Source organism: Gallus gallus, chromosome 20 (assembly GCF_016699485.2).
Source record: "Gallus gallus isolate bGalGal1 chromosome 20, bGalGal1.mat.broiler.GRCg7b, whole genome shotgun sequence".
NCBI lineage: Eukaryota > Metazoa > Chordata > Aves > Galliformes > Phasianidae > Gallus > Gallus gallus.
Window position 1 is genome coordinate 2,059,948 of NC_052551.1, and position 17,757 is coordinate 2,077,704.

General features: G+C 49.8%; 1 protein-coding gene across 6 annotated transcripts in view; it reads right to left on the reverse strand.

Annotated features, from left to right (window-relative positions):
• The window catches only part of RALY (RALY heterogeneous nuclear ribonucleoprotein), a 112,941-nt gene that overhangs the window by 61,910 nt on the left and 33,274 nt on the right, over positions 1-17,757 (reverse strand). For 3 of the 6 annotated variants that reach the window (XM_004946965.5, XM_004946964.5, XM_046902980.1), the window contains exon 2: positions 12,244-12,333. The exons of 2 other annotated variants lie outside the window; for them this stretch is intronic. The gene's annotated coding sequence lies outside the window, so the exon portion shown is untranslated. Of the gene's footprint in view, positions 1-11,081; positions 11,112-12,243; positions 12,334-17,757 lie in introns of all 6 variants that reach the window. One more of the 6 variants, XM_046902979.1, reaches the window with a different exon arrangement.

Genomic DNA, 17,757 nt, shown 5'->3' on the forward strand with positions numbered 1-17,757 from the left:
GGATGCTCTTCCAGTTTGGCCAGCAGACCGCCCTTGGGTGAGCTCAGTGCACTAATGAAGCAGCTCTGGCATTGTCCTGGTAGAAACAGATGCTGTAAAAGATGAAGAAAAGAAAACCTAAAGCCCGCCTGAGGGACTGATGTGCTATTGTAGTAGGTGCTACAGAAATAAGTGGAATTAGCTCAGGCAGATCACAGGAACCAAGGAAGGGAGAAAGGAAGGATGGCGTGGGAAGGCCTCACTGCCCCGACCAACAGCTGCTTTGTGATGTAGGAGGAAGCAGCCAGCTCCTGCAGCACGGAGGTGATGCTGGGTCACACTCACAGACCTTCACCCCGTCACCCTGGGGCTGCTGTGGCACTGATCCCTGTGGAGGCTTGCAGGGCAGAAGAACTTTGGGATGAGCTTTAGAGCGCTCCCATACGGCTCAGCCAGTCCTTCTGCAGTGAACACTCTGGGGCCAGAGGCAGGAGCTCCCTCCCTGCTCCCCACCTCAGCTATGACGGGCTGCCCCCTCAAGGAGATGCTGGCAGGTTGGCAGGTATGGATGACACAGGTTCCCACCTGCAGCACGTGGACGTCCCATTTCCCCTCTCTGGATGTGTGAAGGCAGCGCTGAAGGGACAGACGAAGGACAAGCAGGGCAGGCTGAGCTGCCAGCAGAGCCCATCCCGTGGCTTTGTTTTTTCTTGCAGTTGAATTAGATGCTGATAAGAGATGGTGAAGGATTTTTGTGCCACATGCAGCGCTGCGATGCAGGCTCTGATCTATGGATTACAGTTTACCAAGGAGACAGCTCTGTGGAAAAATGCTTATGAGGAAGAAATGCCACTGTTGTAAAAAAGAGAAAGCTCAGGGAACCGTTTTTCTATGGCCATTTCTCTTGGAAAAGCCCAACAAAGTCACGTCCACCCCCCTGCTGAGCATCGGAAGACTCTCTTATGGAGCACCTCTCCATGAGCTTTGGTTCTCCCACCTCAGCATCCCCCATCACCTGCCTGCAAGCACTTCTCCAAAGGAACAAAGCCAACGCTGTGCGATTTCACTGCTGAGGTCTGTTATGAGTAGGTGGGAGGCCCCAATACTTCTGACCTTCAGGCTTTGAATTCAGCCAGGCTAATGCTCATCTGAATAAAAAGCCACGTGCCAGACACCCAGACTGGCAGAAGATCAGCCTCCCTCTCTGATTAAAATATTTAGCGCTGACTTATCCATAGCCATGAGCATCTCGCATTCAACATCTGTGACTGCAGTGCAAAATGAGTAATGCTCTTGAGAAGTCAAGCAGGTAACCGTAAAGTAGCTTACTAACATTGTCTGAGCCTGATTTGAAAAATCCCAGTGGAAAAGCTGTGGGTTACGTGTTCAAACAGGTCCTTCTCACACCAAATTCAGCACACGGGCTGGGAAATCCTTTTAAAGCCAGTGGGAACTGCAGCACCAGGGCTGCAAGCGCTGCCAGCTGCCCTCATCCCCACAGCAGCCCCCAAACCTTACACCTCATGTTGTCCATCGAGTCCTGAACCTCCAGTCCCGTCTGTGGGCTCAGAAAGGAAGAGCTCACTGTAATGGTCAGCTGCTCCTGCACACACTTAAATGCTTTTTCCTCGAACTGCAAAATAATACAAAGTGATTTTCCAGCATTGTAGGCTTTATGTGCCATAAAGCAGCATTTGGGTGCATTCCTGATTTCCGCACAGCTCTGCCTTACAGTGTTGCCCTAATTGTCCATTTCTGTTTACAACGTGCAAAGGAAAAGCTCGAGTGCAGCTTTCTACCCCCTGCACATACAGATATTGTTGTTTATTTATAGCTCCTTATTTGCAGAGGACCTATGGAGACAAGCAGAAATGTCATTTCCCGGGGAAGGCAGATGTATTGAATCAATCCCCACGCCGAGGGGCCTGGGGTATCTCATAAAAGAACCACAATTCACAATAGAAGATAAATTGCCCGAGCCTTTATGCAGCCCTTCCTGTCAGTTGTTGTCTCAATACAAACTTGGAGAAAAAAAAAGCGAAGGCCCTTCCCCTGGCTCTAGCAGGATGCTACAGATCTGCTCATCACCCTTTTGCACGACGGAGCTGCAAACACAGGAGGAGTTGTCTCTGCATCTACACAGCTGTTCACATTATGCTGATGTTCTGACCCTGAGTGTCACCTAATGGAGTGTGATGTGAGGTGGGGATGGCACGCTGACCACCCGGGGGGTCTCAGTCATCTCCGGAAGGTTCCTCAGGCAGGGAGGGAAACAAATCTGTCAGCTCAAATGAGGTGCAGACTGACCCTACTGGGAGGGCAGGGGCTCTTCCTACATTAAAAAAGGGATATTCCTGAGTCTGCAGATGTAAAGTGAGGGAGGGAACAGGCAGCTGGTCTGCTTTTCCTAGGTAACAAGAAACATTCCTACCAGGCTGACAGAGAGGTTCTGAATTTAGAGGAGAGGCCAGTGCTTCACGGCTGCTGAATGCAGTGGAAATGATCTGTGCTCAGAGCTCCTAGGATGACTCTGTCGATCATGTAGATTTGGACGAAGAAGGAAGAGTGGGAATTAGGAAATAGCAGCATACAGGAAAGGGAAGAATAAAGCAGCGCAACAAGGAGCTGCGGCACTGAAGTTCAGAGCACATCGGGGGCAGGAAGGCCTGCGGGGGTCACTGCTCCCAGCACACAGCCACAGCCCTCTGCTGAAACCAGCAGCCACCTGCCCAGCTGATCTTTGGGATCCCCTCCAACCTCAGCCATTCCATCAGTCTATGACTCCCCCTGGGGCTCCCATGGGTTTTTCAGTGATGCGAGTCCCGTATTTTATTTCCTAGTCAAACAATGCTCACTCCTCACTGCAGACTTAGGGATCAAGCTTTGTGTGACTTATAATCCACCTAGCTAAGTGCAAGGTGCACCTGGGTCAGGGCAATCCCAAGCACAGATACAGGTTGGGCGGAGAATGGCTTTGAGAGCAGCTTTCAGGAGAAGGATTTGGGAATGTCGGTTGATAAAAGATTCAACATGAGGCAGCAACGTGCACTTACAGCCCAGAAGGCCAAATGTATCCTGGGTTGCATCCTGGGATGCCCCATCCCTGGAAGCACTGAAGGCCAGGCTGGATGGGCTGTGAGCAACCTGGTCTAGAGGGAGGTGTCCCTGCCTATAGCGGGGGGTTGGAACGAGGTGATCTTAAGGGTCCCTTCCAACCCAAACCATTCTATGATTCCATGATTCTAACAATTCAACCAACAATGCTTGATCAGTCTCCTAGGGCACAGACCTTCCTGGGGACCCTCCTTTGCTTGGGCACCACTCTCAGGAGGCTGATGTGTCCAGACCCATTGCTGTCCAGAGCTATTTCACTTCCTTGGACTCATCTATCCCTGCAGTTATTTCTGTTCCAAGTCTTCTTAACAGCAAATGTATGAAGAGCTTTGGAAAATGTGGGTAGATCATCACATTTTTGAGCCACAGCATACTCGTATCTTACACCTGTTCTAGATCTTAAAAACATATAGATGGCTCCTGCCACTGACCCTCTTCAGCTGCTGGACTCCAACTGCAAACCACGCAGTTGCAGATGACAAAATTACCTGCCTATCTGCAGTAATGTGTTTTCCAAACCCATTGTGGTAATGGCAGGAGCTGGTCTGTAAGTTAATGGACCATTTATTTGTGGATCATACATAAGAGCATTCAGTTCTTTGTAACCAGAGAGTGAAACTAAAGTTTCCCTCTTTGTCTGAGCCCACGGATACCCACCTGCTGTGATTTGGGCTGTGGCTGGAAGACAGAAGAGTCATTTATTTCCATTTAATACAGCTTTGGACCAAAGGGACAGTGGGCTGTGGGCAGCCAAAGCTTCCCCAGGAGAAGTACAGGCACACTGTCATCTTCAGGATAACAGCAGGAATAAAGAGCCACTGAGAGCACAAACCTCTCTCCTTGGTCACAGAAGAAACCTGGTGGTGTCTGCCCCAGTGGGTCCATCCCTGCCCTAAGACCACCGGTCTGCTCAGCAGAGATGCTGGTGGGTTGTGGCCACCAAACCTCTTCCCTTTGGAAGAGGCTCATGGGAAAAGGTCTATTTCTTCCTTATGGCAAACTGGATGGAAATTATGGTGTGGTCATTTTGAGATGCTGGGAGGATGGGGTGGAAAATAGGAGCGAGTAAGGTGGGGACCTACCAAGCAGCAATCTCAGCCTCGTTGGGCCAGTGATTGCAATGAAGCAAGGTCACTTAATGGGGGGAGAAATTCAGCCAAGCAATCTTCGGGGGAAGGGAAGAATAGGAGACGACGTTGGCAAGCACAGGGTGAAATCAAACTGGAGAAATCAATAAAGGGAAAGGACAGAGGGGGGCGATAGGACATGGGAAGAGATAAATTAAAGGCTTGCCCAGGGGTTATGATGGCTAGTGAGCAATAAATTAAATAAAAGAGGGCAATAGGGAGAGCAAGGTAGTGTGAAAAATTAATTAAAAGGAAGGGAAGCATAACCAAAGCATAAAACATGGATGCTGGCGGAAAGATTAGAGAACTCAGGAATGAGGAGGTTTTGAAAAGTGTAATAAGAGCCAAAGCAGAGGCTGTAAAGGCTGTGACCGCATGTGAGGGTCAGATAAACAAGGCAGATGCATTTCAAGAGAAGGAAATAAACACTGAGGAAGAAAGTAAGCACCTTGCAGAAGGAGATGGTGTCGCTGATATGGGCTGCTGGTACACTGAGCCTCACTCCTTGGTTTGTGCGTGCCCCTTACCTGCATCCAACTGGTCTCCAACCAAGCACACCTCTGCCTGAAAGGACACTGCACATAGGCTGCTGTGGGATGAGGCATTGCAAGATGCAGTATTTTGGACAAGATATGCCCGAAATACAGCGATCTCCTCTCCCGCCCCCATCCCTGGTTTTTAAACCAGCCTCCATTCTGCTCCTTCAAGCCTGTCCAGCCTCTTCCTGCTCACCACCACAAAGCTCCTTAAATCAGTATTCCACCAGAGGGCTGTTAATTGCCACTGCAGTGCACGTGGTGCTTTGCTTTTGGGGGACTTCTCATGAGCGGCAGGGCTGCATCTTTCAGAAGAGCCTTCGAGTGTAAAGGTTATGCACGGGGTGAGAAATAACCGTGAGGATATTTTCAGGCCCTTCAAGTCCCATAAGAAAAGAAGAAAATCGGGCAAACTTGGATCTCACCTGCATTTAGTTCAGTGTGCTTTGAAATGGACAGTCTGACCCAGACTGGAGAAGGCGGAGGTAAGCAAAAGATACGTGTGCCAGATAAGTGAAAATGAGATAATAAAGGCACTCAAAGCCTTATTATTACATTCCAGCAGCAGGAGGGGTAATGCAATAACAAGGCAGTGATGAGGGGCAGGCAGAGCCCAGCACCACAGCTTGGATCCATGTGGCACAGAGGAACCCGTGCACCTCAGTGGCACCCAGCAGCACGCCGGAGAGCACTCGGAGGGGAAGTAGGACAGAAAGCCATGGATAATTAATAACGCTGCAGAAAGCTAAGTAGGCTCCCTGACCTCTCTCTGCCCTCACCAGCTTTTCTCTGGCTTCTGTTTAAACGGGATTATAAATAGCAAAGTGATGGTGTGTTGTACCTACAGATAATAGCAGGTAATGTCCCAGGGAGGCTGCAACGCAGGCAGGCAAGGCAAAGGGTAAACTCACAGTTCTTTCTAATGCATCAGAGCAGAGCCACAATGGGGTACTAAGGCCTGGTACAAGGAAATATCAGTGTGGGGCTGAGCCGGGCACTGTGGGATGCTCAGGTTTGAAACTTTGGTCCCTTAACACTTTTAAAGCAATAATCTGTTTAATTACCAACCCTCCTAGCCACTGTTCAGTGGTGTGGTGTGTGTGACACTCAGACTTTGCACGTTGTTGCCCCATTGCCTGTGAACCCCAAAACCAAACAGGACTCAGCTAAGAGCTCAATGCAACACAGGCATGTGCTCAATGTTCACTAACAGTCTGCAGGTGAAGTTTCCTCCTCCTCCAGAGGGGATGACATAAAGGAGGTCAATGGGATGCTGTGTGAGATCCATGGCTTGCTGTGCTCTGACTCCCATACAGCAAAACCAAGGTTTTAGGGAGAAATGCAGAGCAACAAACTGGGGTTTTATTATACAGCTCTCTCCTAGCATGCAGAAAAGAATGAGCAAACAGAATCCCTGCTTGGCCCTCTGCTTTGAAGAGTAGGAAGACTTGTCCCTACACAGCTTGTCCACCAAAGGACGCTATTGGTCCTCTAAGGTTAGACATGCTGTCCTGAAGTCACCTTTATTGTCTCTGTGTTTTTCAGTTCCATCCTCAAAAACAAATTAAGGAAAAAAAAGTCAGAGAAGAGAAACACTCTACCCCACACATCCAGCATAAACATGGAGACGTGTGGCACGCAGCATCCCCTGGATGTCACAGCATGCCGGGGAAAGCAGTCCAGCCTCAGCTCCAGGCAGCACCAGGTCCCTCCCATCAGTGCCACTTCCCCGTGTCACACCACAGCCCGTGAAAGGTCACTGCCTCACAGGGGAGATGTGTGTGAAGATGAAATGCTACAGAAGGGGGATGGTAAGATAAGCAACTTTTGGGCTAATTCCCTGGAGTTCCCAAATCAAATCTAGCTTGAAACCAATCTCAGACCTGGATTTCTGTTGACGAAGGATGCAGCCCTGTTTGTCTGTTCTGCACTTCTTGCTAACTCCCATTTCTCTCCTTACAAAAAGTCCGTGCTCACAAGTCATATTTGATGCAGCTGTCAAGGGCAGAGCCATCACATCCCATCAAACACACACCGATACAGCCCTACAAGGGGAAGCTGAGAAAAGATGTGCAAAAAGAGATTTACTTTCAGGTTTTCATTTTAAGGCATCCCCTTGCCTTCTGCTTGCTGACTCACCTTCCAGCTCTGGAGCAGCCAGAAAGCTGCACCTGGTTAGCAGAGGGCACTGAGCAAGCAACGTGGGATGCTCACTTGTCTCCTGTCCCCAGTGGCTGAGCAGTGCATGGGGCGATGACTATTCCCTTTTAATGTCTTAACATTGAGAAATTGAGGCCCAGATCCCCAAGGGTGATTGGAAGCCTTTGATGGATGAAGCTCAGTTAACTGGCCAGGGAACTTGGGAAAATTACAGTGGAGAACTTGAACCTTGGGGTATGGACTTCAACCTGCCTTCACCAAGCATTCAGCCCTGTCCCCTGGCCTATCTCTCCACAATATGCAATAATCCTTGAGTGGGTAGCAGCTGGCTTTTGACAGGAGAGGCACAAAAAGCCTTGTAGGTGGAGAAACCAAGATGGTGAGGATCTGGATGTGGAGGAAAAGAACCCGTCCCCAGGTCTTCTGGCCATACGTTTGTTTCTCTACCAGAAGTTAGGGTGTCTGAATATAACCCACCCCATACCAAGCCTGTGAGCACTCAGGCTTCCTCACCAACTCATAAGATGAATGCATATCCACAGCTGGGGGATGCATCTGGGACAGACCACTTGAAGGTCAGAGACTTCTCAAGTTCCGTTCTGGAAGCATTTGCACCTCAACTTTGAGTATGGAGTTATCTTTGGCCATTGCAGAAGTGACTCGTGATTCTCTGCCATCTGGTGCAACAAAGAGTTATTTGGGAAAAGACTTTACAGTTTTGATTCGTGCACTATCTCAGAATTAACCTTCAAGTGCTGAGATGCTCTGATAAACAGATAATTTCAAACAGCAAATCCAGGAATTAAAAACCAAACCCCCAAATCAGATAATTTCAACTGAGATGCTATTTTGTTCAAGATCGAGATTTGCAGAGAACGTGACTCTCAGGTACAGCACTCATTATGAATTACTTGCTCATTTGGGTTGATCACAGACAACCAGCTCAGCACTAGAATTTAATCACTGACTCAGGAAGGTGTTCTAACCCATGGATTTGAGTACGCTTTGACTGCATTAACAGGTTTAAAATCAGACATATGCTTGACTTTCTTTGGTTCATCAGGGTTGCAGGTACAGGGCACAGGATGATGTCAGCTACGTGAAGACATGCTCCATTTTCTGTTCACTTCCCACTGCTGCACCCTCAGCAGAGCAAGGAAGCCTGGCATGGGCAGGAACGAGGACAGAGCTTCTGGGCTGAGCTCGTGGCCTGCGCTGAATGCAATGTGTCAGGGCTGGGCTCCTGCAGGAAAACCTGATCTGTGAACAGAACTGCCTGGGTTCCTGCTCAGAAGAGGACAAGAGCAGAAAAGGAGAAGAGCAGATACAGGTAAGAGACAGGATCAGAAAAGAGGAGCAGAAGAGGAGGAAATGAGAGGATGCAGGTAAGAAAGAAGGGAAGGGGAGGGGAGGGGGAAGGAAGGGAAGGGAAAGGAAGGGAAGAGGAGCAGGAGAGGAAATGAGAGGATACCATTAAGACAGCGTCGCAGAAGAGAAGAGCAGGAGGAAATAAGAGGGTACAGTTAAGACAGAAGTGGAGAAGAAGAAAAGAGCACAAGTGGAGAAGAGAGGATATGACAGAAGAGCAGAAGAGAGCAGAGATGCTGAGGAGTAAGGACAGAGGTTAAGAGAGAACAGCAGTAGAGAAGAAAAAAGGATATAGGTCTGCATAGGTAGGATAAATAGGTGGGCACAGGGGGAGACTGTTTCTGTCCTGCAGAACTTCAGAGCTGGCTGTGAGCAGGACTGATCAGGAGCTTTGCAGAGAGCACTCCTGGTGCTCGCAGCCACTGAATAACTCCTTATCATCAACCAAAACCAGCCTGAGGAGCTCTCCTTCCACGTCAGCCAAAGATGGCCTCACTGCCAAGAATGCGGCTCTTCTAGCTCAAAACTTGTCTGGTTCTCCATGCAAGAGGGCCCCGAGCTCCTCTCACAGAGGATGGGCTCAGCATTGGCTGCCTAAGAGCATCTTCCAAACAACGCAACGCAGATAAGAGGGCAATCATTCCTAACTGGATCTTCACATTCTCCTGTCCCAGAGGAAGATGTGAAAACGTCCCTCGAGGGGATTTGCATTGTGTCTCCTCAGCCCAGGCTGCCATCACCCCCACCCACGGCTCACAGCCCCATCTCACCAGACCACAACCAGAAGCTTATCTCAAAGGGCAGAAAAAGATTTGCAGTCTTCGACTGATCTCAACACTATCTCTGCTGTCACATGCTGGGAGCGTGCACGATTAAATCTGCTTATCTTCATGAACCCCCTTTTGGTTTGTGGGGACAGCCTGGGCTCGCTGGGTCTACAAAAAGTCAGCACAGGTGTGACAGACCCACATCCAGCTTCCAGGAAGCTTTTTAACTGCTTCTCCTTCCTCTCTTTTTCAGTTGGTCTAGATGGGGGGAGTCTCTTTTTGCCATACTTCACAGAGCTCAGTTTGCATAATACTCCTCAGCCACCACATGGCTGCAGAGGACAGCACACACATCCCACAGCTCTGCCTGCAGTGGGGATGGAACAAACATACACCATGCACTGCGGCTCAGCCTCTGGCCACCACTCACTGCTAAGACCATGCTCCGGGCACTGCAGGAGGCAGTGGGGACAGGTCTGAAGCCCTTCCTCCCTTTCAAATAAAGCCACACGCTTTGTCTTATCACCAAAATGGCCTGAGAGTACTTCCAATCACTTGGGTTTCTTCTTCCTTCCTCTGAGCTTTTCAAACACAGCCAGACCACTGCAGACAAACAGAGGTTCCTGTGCTTGGGCTTCAGAGAGCAGATCATCTGTCCATGGTCACAAACACACTGTGCCGCTAAGAGGGCTCGAGCAGCCAAGCACGATTCCTGCTCTGAACTGCTCAGTGCTGCACCTCCACCTGCACAGCTCCACCGGAGCAATCCCTGTGCTGCAAAGGAATCCTGCTGATGAGGCAACTGCTTGCAAAATGAAGACAAAAAAGAACATGTGCTTGCACACCTCAGAACCCACACTGCAGAAATCACATAATCCCATCGCTTACTGAGGAAGTGGTTAGAAAGAAAGGAACCAACCCTAACCCACGAGTGGCAAAGCTGTCTGTGCTGGTACAAAGCGCTTGCCAGTGCTTGTTGTGAGACGTTAACGTGGCAAAGTCTGTGCTGCAAATAACACCCAGCTGCAGTGATGCCCAGCAGCTGATGGGTGAAGCTCTCCATGCTTTGCACATTGCTGCTGCTCCTCAAGTGCTGATGTTGTCTCATGGCTCACAGCACCTGTAGAGGCTCTGGAAAGAACTGCAGCTTTAGAACCTCTTCAGGTACATCAGTTGTCCCAAAGTCCATACTTTTCTTTGGCGAAAGTATCTTAGGCATGGAGGGTAAGCTGGTCCTACAAGTAGGATGTTTTGGACTCGTTCACAACTTCTCTGCCCCACCAACAGCTGCTCCTCACCCATGCATCCCGAGCACCGGCACCTGCACGTCCCTCCTGACCCACAGCATCTTTGCTAAATTAAGCAACCTGTTACATCGCTTCCTTCCTTGGCCCACAGGGTGCTAAGAAGGTCACTGCCAGATCGTAGCTTAAAGGGTGAGCGGGCGCCGTCCTAATCCTGAGAGGACAGGAACCGCTGGAGCTGATAAACAACCTGAACGAGTGATTATGGCCTGGATTTACTTGCCATCAGATGCTGTGACGGCACTCTGCAATGCAGGCTGCTCCTAACGCAGCAGAAAACTTCAACCATCCCCAGACCCTTACAGGATGCTCCCTGTCCTCCCATGATGGGACACTTCCAACCCTCTAAGGGTCAGCTCAATAACAGGTATTTCTGCGACCCCCTCGGCACTGCTGAAATAACAGGCATTTTCATCAGCCTTCCCCATTCTCCCGTTGCTCTCAGTGATCTCGAACCGGGTGAATAACAGACATTTTCACAGCTTTTTCTACATCCCCCAAGAAATAGGTGGTTTCACACCTCTTTTCAGAATCAACCTTTATTCCATGAGCTCCCCAGAAACCGGAGGGAGAGGTGAGAAATGGAAAAGCAAATCATCATCATCAGCAGGGCTGAAGGGTTCAGAAGCACCGTGGAAGCAATGAGCTCGGCAGCTGAAGGAGGTGCTGCAGCCCAGGCAGCGTGTTCAATAACTGAGGTGTTCCCTCCATGCTGCTGAATCTCACCGTTTCATTTGCTGAGTTAAATCCTGGTCTCTGGAATTAGAGCACAGTGTTTTGCTTGTTCACGGAGAAGGCAGCTTTTGGTCCACTCATTTGCTTAACAAATCTGTATGTCAGAATTCCTCAGTCCTACTTTGTGACAAGATACTTCCACTGCTACTAAGCTGAGGTGTCTACTTCAGATCCCAGGGAAAAACTCAACCACAGTCCCAATTAATACAAGGGTGTTACACCATGGCTGCAAGCCCAGCAGAACTGGAAAGTGAGGAGCTGCTTTTATTCATCTGTCTGAGAACTGGAGGGGAAAGTCCACTGCTGAATTCAGGTCACTGTGCCATGCTCCTATCACGCATTGTGCACCCATTAAGTCCTGACATTGTCATTTATTCTCTGCTGAAGCAAATTCCAGGTTTAGTTCAGCTGGAGTCCTTTTCCCGTGTGCTCACCGAACCAAAACTCCCACAGATCCAGCAGCACATCTCCCAGCTCAGGACTTTCCTAACCTCACTGCTCGGGGAGTACAGCAAGTTCCTAATGCACCAGTGGTTCCTGGACCAGTATTTCTCAGTACTACTCAGGGCACACCGTCACCGAACCCCAAACACTCTTCCAGCCCCCCACAAACGAGCTGTTTCCAGCTCAGCCTGCTTGCAGGGCACTGTTTTTGGGCTGCCCTTGGACCAGACCTCCCCAGTCTGCAGGGGAATAGGAGCTCTGCTGTCCATGTGCCATCTCCAGGGCTCTCCCCCAGCCCTCCCCCGTGCCCACCACCCCACCACAACAAACTGCACGCACGACTTTTAGAGTAAATATAAGCAAGGCATCAGAAATTAAAATATGCTGAACCCACCACATCCAAACGAACCGCCATCTGCCCATGTGGGGTTGATTAAGGCATCCCAGTCCCTGCTGCCAACAGTATGGCAGGGAACAGCAGGCTCTCAGCACTGCCTTCCCCCTCTGCCTCCCCGAATGCCAGCATGAGAACACACACAGCGGGCGCAAAGGGAAAACCATCAGCCCGAATCGGCTGCAAAAAAGCAGCACCTGATGCCAGGTGTCCTCACTGCCCACAGCACGGAGCCTCTCCTCGCACAGCAGCAGCCAGGATTCACCTCAGGGCTCCCTTACACCACTCACCGCGTCCAAGGGATGCTTTACTCACCGGGAATGGTGTGGACGCTTGGGTTTGTTAGTCCTTCCTGTCTCTGGTCTGGGAGCAGGTGCAGCACCCCTCCACCGTCTCACCTTCGTCCTACAAGAATCAGGACACAGAGTTTTCTACCAGCTGTGGTAAGCAGATAATCCAGTACTTTCTAATCCCCAGCAGAGGAGGGTATGCTGCACTGGAAAGAAAAGCCCCTGGCTGTATGTCTGCACGGATCAGACCCAAGCCCTTCAGACCTAAGGCTCTGAGCTGCTTAGCCAGGAGCTCAAAGCCGAGGAGACAGAGGCAGTGGTGTTCACAGGGCTGTACACTTGGGACAGCTTACTTCAGATTGGCTCAGGCTCAGGAAATCCCAAAATACCTGCCCCGCTGTGCCAACGCTGCGCTTGCAGAAAGGCAACCGATGGATAGAGGCAGATAGGGATTTTTGGTCTGGGACTTCTAAGGGAAAAGAGGGTTTCTTCAAAATGAAACATTTCACTGTAAACAGAAGGGTTTTGTTGACTGGGTTGAAGTGCTCTGCTTTACCCCTGTTCCTCTGGGCCCTCTCTGAACTGTGAGGACTTCAATTTGGGCGCTCTCCATTCCCTCCCATGGGCTGGACTACACAGTGTGCTGATGTGCTGTCTTGAGAAGTCCATGAGGCAGCAACTGAACGGTCCCAAGCTTTAGGAACCAGATCCAGTCTCCATTCACCCAATCCTAAGCCGTTAACAAATCCAGTCATTTAAACCCATTCACAGAAACAAAGAAGGGGAAGCTGGAAGGGACCCACAGGGATCACTGAGCCCAACTCCCAGCTTCACACAGCACCACTCAAACTCAAGCCCTATGGCTCAGAGCAGTGTCCCAGAGCCCCCTGAGCTCTGGCAGCTCAGGCTGTGCAGCAGCAGAGCACAGCAGGACAGCCCCCTCCCTCACCCAGCCAGCAGCGCTGGGCGTGATGCACCCAGGGGACACTGCAGAAGGTCAAACTGGAATGGAGCTTTTAATGAAACAGACGAAGTACTAAAGAGACAGAGGCTAAAACCAGGTGGCTGTGTAGCCACAGTCGCTGTCAACCAAGAATTCAATGGCAGTGAACTTGCAAATGGTGTTTCCTCAGTTCCGCTCCGTTTCGGTGGACCTATCATTTAGGTTTACTGAACCTCGCCAGAGATGTATCTCACAGTAATCACTGAGTTCACAGATGCCAGGAGAACAGGGTTCACAGATAGACGTAGAACAGGGGAGCAAACAGGAGATACCTGAGGTCAGATTTGGGGTGAGCACAGCTCTGAACATAAGCTCTCCTAGTGATGCTGGGGATGTGGCGAATGGAGGACTACAGAAGCAAATCCCAACCAGGCAGGAGGAGCAGAGCTTTTACTGGAGATCTGAATGAAGTTCTCAATGATTGAAAGTATTGATCTTACTCCTAAAACGTTCCACTTCTGATAAGAAACATGTGTGGGGGTTGGGAGGGAGGAACAGAAGTATGAGCATCAGAGGCTCTTGAGTACTGGTAGTGGCACCATGTGCTGCTGAGAGGCAAAGGGCCACACTACCCATCTCTGTGCTCCTGAGGATGGGAAGTGGGACCCAGATGAGCTCTGAAAAGTTCACCTCCGTGGAAGGTGTACAGGAGGTGACACTGAAGAACCTCACCACTACTAGCAATATCAAAGGGGCTAATGAAAGGAAATCCCCTCCTGATAGTCTGCAACTCCTCGTTTCCCAAACCTACAGCTACTTTAAAGATGAACCTTCCCTGCTCTTACACCAAGTTCGTTATTGCATGAGTCCTCATGAACTCAGGCTTTGGCCCTTCTGATTTTTCTAGAATCATTCCAAGCGATGGGAAAGTTAAGGAGGAAGGAAGTAAATATCCTGCCAAAACACAAAAACATCTTTCAAACAAAGTAACTGCACCGAAATGTGCTGTTTTATTTTCACTCTGAGCTTCCAAAGCATTTCCCTTCTCTCCCTGAATGATAACGGGCATAAAAATTAAATATAAATTCTCCAACAAAAAGCAAAATGCACTGAAGAGTAATAAATCACCGGGACTGGATGGCATTCAGAGGAAGCTGGGGGAAGGAATAAAGGATGAAATGGCATAGATACTGACTAAGATGTATCACAGACCCTTAAGAAAACCCACAAGAACTCATCTCCAGGGCTGAGGGTTCACCACAGCAGGCTGAATTTTGATAAAGCAGCAAAGGGAACTTGCACAGCGAAGCAGCAGAGATGGTACACAGTGCAGTGACTCAGTTGGATCACATCCCTACTTTGTGCAGGGATGACGTCCGTAGAAAGGCCAAGATCATGTGCCAACCGTGGCCCAGTGTAGATGGCACTGAGAGCGGGGTCAGCTGGGGATTCCAGAGAAGACAAAATGGGACGGGCCCTGTGCTGCACTGGGGACATGGGACACAGCCATTTCTGAACAGCAGCTGTCACGGGCTGAATGCTTTCTCACCTGATGACCTGAGATTCCCAAATCTGCATTTCCAATAACCTGAAATGCTCCCTGGGGCATAATACAGAAGCACAATATTCTGAAAACCCTGTAGATCAGCACTCATTTTCTTCTTATAAACAAGATCACCTTTAGTTCTGCAGGCACCTCCTACTGCACTGAACTTAAAGATCTTGCTCCCCGGGGGCTTCCTCCTCAACCGGGGCAGGAAATGAAAAGACAGAAATGCAATTTAATTGGGGATGAAGCTTCATCTTTACGCCGCCTATCATCATTACGTGTCATTTAAAAACAAGCAATGGAGCAGGTGTGAAATGGCACCAGCTCCGGATGCACATAAAGAAGGTTGACACCACCAGTATGTCTCAGCGAGATTCAGATGGTGCAGCTTGTAAACTCATTTTCCCTTTGGCTTCTTTCTTCCCTTTTCCCAGAAAAGGAAAAAAAAGAAAGGTATGGGATAGAAGAAATGGCAGCTTTACAAAGCCTGGTGGTGTGAAAAGAAGAGCAGCCAATTCCAGCACCTTGCAAAATCCTCCTGGTGCAGGGCTAGCAATGGTGCACTGCGATGATGACTTGGCGCTTGTCTTCTTGTGACACAGAGGGGCCAGCAGCAAAACTGCTGCTCCTGCTTCTTCCTCTGCAGTAATGACTTTGCCTGCCCGTTCCCTGCTGGGTGAAGCATCAGGCTCAGCTTGATGCATCCCCTTCTGCTTGCAGGTGACAGTGCATTGCACAGCTCTAGAAGTGATACGAAGGCACTGAAGGTGCCCTAGGAGTCGAGGTGGATGGGAGAGGGCTCTGCATTCCCTCTGGTTGTCCAAGCCCTTTCTCCATGCTGCACGAGTAAGGAGCAAAGTGATGAAACTCTTGTCGAGGCACTAAGGAGGATTCAGGTGGACCTCGAGCAGAGAGCAGAACCAAGGAGGATCAAGAAGGGCTCTGTGTTTCCAGGTTACTGGGTTGTTTGCTGCCTTGGTTTCACGTGACTGCACGTACCTCCTGAAAAAGCAATGACTGCAACGTGAGATCTCCAGCCTTTGTGCCATTCTGGATGGTATTGGTAACACCTTGCATACAGTCAATTTTGTCCCTACCAAATGCCATTTCTGTATCTCTGCCTATGGGAGATGGGGATGAACTGTGTTAACTACTGCACTCTAATTAGCAGCTGCCCACTGTTTTCATTTTAAGCAATACACCAGTGTGATTTTATTCTTCCAGTGATCCTTTAATGTCACATTTTCCCTGCGGTGGATCAATATTCAGATCCCCTCACTGGAGCTCACCTGCTCACCCGGCCCTGGGCCAGGGCTGCACAGCAGCTGAGCATATCAGACGCTCTCACTGCCTGCATTAGCAGAGCCCAGCTTTGCATTGTGCCTTCCCTGCAGGAAAGCAGAGCAAGAAGCTGAGCTCTTTCTGTAATTGAGACATGAAACTCTAAACCACATCCCAGCCACGGCCAGGCTCAGGGACAGGTCAGTTTTCCTGCTCCACTTCATGGGGCACAGACACAGCTCTTTGCTGCTGCTAATTTTAAATCACGTCTCCATCTCCTGCCTATAAATTCTCTCCTGCTGTCAAAAGGTGAACAGGCCATCCAGAAAGCTATTTTTCACAACTTTGCTAATCTAGGAGCACCTTGCTGCCTCCTCCCAGCAGAACTAGGGCTGGCAGCAGGAATGCAGGCTGGGCATGGGGAGCACTGCCCTTCATGGGGCAGCAGGAATGCAGGAACCCAGGATCAGTTCCCAGCCTCTCCTCGATACCCTCTGCTCAACCTTGGCCTTCTCAGCCCCACCTCTGCTAACTGTGGCTTAAGGGCACTTCCCACAGGTGGCCTTGCAGATAAATTAACGCTTGTCTCAGAAGTAATCTGTTATAATGGCTACAACAGCCCTGTTAGAAAGAAACTGGGTATTTTTTCCCTTGCTTCGCCAGTGGCTTTAGGAATGAAGTCAGGGATGACTGTAATCCATTATGTCAAGGGTTAGGGCTGAGCTTTTTACAAGATTTGTGCATGCTCAGCTCCAGGATATCTCCTCCCATCACCTGCTGTCATTTCTTGTCGATAAACAGCTGTAAGGAAGAGCAGCTGCAGGGAGCAGGGCGAGGTGCATCTCTCAGGAGTTGGAAGCCTGCAGGAAAGCAGCCCCCACCCCAAGGAGGCCTCAGATGGGCTGCAGGGCTCAGCCATGGGGGCAGGCGTTTGGGACCAACCCTCTCTGGAGGCAGAGACATGGAGCTCAGCCTTTCCCACGCCTCCAGGGACAGCCCTGGCCTGGAAGCAGCATTCCAACCATCTCCTATCCCTCTCCCAGTGGCGGTTCCCCCATCTCTAAAGCCCCAGCAGACAAAACCCAGCAGAGCAGGAGGTGCTGCTAAAGCACGGTGCAGCAGGAGCCTATGGCGACAGCGGGGACAGGAAAGGGAAACCCCAGCAGTGGGGATAATTGGCTTACACACGTTTATCCCTGCACCCAACGATCAGCTCAGTTTAGCGTTTGATTTTCCACAGGTCCAGTCTGGCAGGCCGGCCGCTGTTCTGCTCCATTCTCCATTCCCTCACTCATTTATACGTATATTATCCACTCTCTAAATCATTTTTAATAGCTTCTTTACTCACATGCCCTCCCTTCTCATTCCAGCACCACCGGCACAAGGCAGGCTGCAGATATGAAGAGCCTGACATTTCCCTTTTGAGTAATTTGCAGCGGATTTCTTGCCCGTTTTGATGTAGTCGTTTTGTTCTCCGCGCTGATGTGACATTAATTATTTTTAAATATTCTTATCTGTTACACACAGTCCTGTTTAGATAAAGGTCAGTGTGTGAACCCGACAGAGCTCGTCGCTGCCATGCTCTACTGCCAATTTGTCATCCTCTGCCTTCAATAGCCTCACCTTGGTTGCAGTCCATTTTCCCGTTAATTCAGGCACAGTGGAGAGCCAATAAAGAATGGAAAATATCTCTGCTGCTCAGATTGGCACTTGGGTAGGAAATTATTACCTTGAGCAGTACCAGGTCAGGTAAGAGTGCCCATGCA